Raw genomic sequence first — 2,176 nt, forward strand, 5'->3', positions numbered from 1 at the left:
AGTTTTGCGCCGCGCGGGGGAAGGGGAGGGGGCGCCGGCGGGAAGAGCTTTTTCGTAGTGGCGCCGCGGGAAAAAAGACGAGGCCGCGAAAGATGGCGGCGGTGGTGGTGAAATCCGCGGCTTACTTGGCGCGTGAGGGTTCCGTCTCTGACAGGTGGGACCGGGCGAATGTGTGAACATGTGACAGGTCAAGGTGGGCCGAGGCTGGGCTGGGCTTGGAGTCTCGGGCCAGCTACAAAGGTGTATCACTTTGTAAAAAAATTCGTCCAGATGCTGTCATGGGTGTTTTTAGGATGAACTTTTTTCAAAACCGATGAACGTTTTTCGATTTCGATTAACTTTTTTCAAAACCGATGAACTTTTTCTGAATCTGATGAACTTTTTTCCAAATTTGATGAACTTTTTTGAATTCGATGAACTTTTTTCAAAAGTCGATGAACTTTTTTCAAATCTGATGAATTTTTTTTCGAATGCGATGAACTTTTTTTTGAATCCGATGAACTTTCTTCGAATTTGGTGAACTTTTTTCGAATTGAATGAACTTTTTTTTGAAAACCGATGAACCTTTTTCATTTTTTTTGAACTTTTCTTAAATTTGATGAACTTTTTTTCGAATTTATGTTTTATTTTTTTAGATAATTTGTATTAAGTATACATTAATGTTTAACTGCGTGAAACGGTTAACTATAACTGTTTTCTGGTAGTAGACAACAAAGTTAGTTTGGCCAAGTGGTTAGAGAGGTGGATTCGCAACAACGCGATCGTGAGTTTGAATCCCCATCAATCCTTAGTTTTGTTGTTTTTTCATTTCAACAAGCGCGAGTTGGGCCGGCCCATACCAGCGACGCTGCAGGCGCCAGCTCGTTAACGGGCGCCTGCAGCGCTGACTAGGAGCTCCCTGTTTTTAGGTCCCATCTTGAACTCAACTTTAGCTTTTCTTTTTATATACTGGTTATAAATGTCCGTGTGTTCTTACAGAGCGAATGGATAGATGTTTGAGGTTTAGAGACGGGCGATGATTTGGATGGCAGCCTGGCTCGACTCTGTACTCGCTTCCTTGTGCGGTTTGGCCACGAATTGCATAAAACTCATGGGGGTGAAGCTTGGTGATAGGATGGAGTTGGAGGCGAATGCGGGGAAGATGACGGAGGACGGTGTCCTCAACCATGTGCTAGGATGGTCTAGCTATCTTGGAAAATCTAAATTTCTTCGTTCAAATTTTTAGGTATGTATTTATGCTTTGCCAGTGACTGGATGATACTTGGCATGGTGTTGCTGACATTTGGTTGCCATGTATTTCAATGATATATGGGCTTTGTGAAGTATGGATTCTTGGATTAACATAGTAAACTGACATGCACATGATTTATTGTGTGTGGTTGTTGTATGGTTGTCGCAGATTATTATTTTTGAAAACCCACCCATATATTAAGAATTAAAGTAGTTGAATTCGATTATTCCTTACAGCATTCGCCACGCAAGGCGGAAAACTATTATAGAGAAAACCATCGGACCTATTATCAAAAATATACTTCGTTATTTGGTGAGACACCACATTGGCTTGTCCGTTAATCTTTGTCAGCTTAAAATTTGGTAGAAGCTTAATGATGGCTACAGCTCTATTCAATTTTAGCTTTTCTCCTAGTTATAAATGCCATGTTGCACAAAAAAGTTATAAATGCCATGTGTTCTCACGGAATAGTGAACACATAGATATTTGAGGATAGACGTGGGTGATGATTTGGATGACAACCTAGCTCGACTCTGCAATGGCTTTCTTGTGCGGTTTGGCGACGAAATTCATAAACTCGTGGAGGGGGGGGGGGGCTCGGTGATAGGATGGAGCTAGAGGCGACTAGGGGGAAGATGACGAAGGACGGTGTCCTCGTCCTTGTGGTAGGATGGGCTAGCTAATTTGGTGAAATGTGAATTTTTTTCGTTAAAAATCTAGGTATGAATTTGTGCTTTGCCGGTGATTGGATGATACCTGGCATAGTATCGCGACATTTGGTTGCCATGTATTCCAATGATATCTGGTTTCACGAAATATGGATTCTTGGATTAACATAGTAAACTGATGTGCATGTTATTTATTGTGTGTGGTTGTTGCATGGTTGTCATAGATTATTATTTTTTGAAAACCCACCCATATATTGAGAATTAAAATAGTTGAATA

The sequence above is a fragment of the Triticum dicoccoides genome, chromosome 4B (genome assembly GCF_002162155.2).
Source record: "Triticum dicoccoides isolate Atlit2015 ecotype Zavitan chromosome 4B, WEW_v2.0, whole genome shotgun sequence".
Taxonomy (NCBI): Eukaryota; Viridiplantae; Streptophyta; class Magnoliopsida; order Poales; family Poaceae; genus Triticum; species Triticum dicoccoides.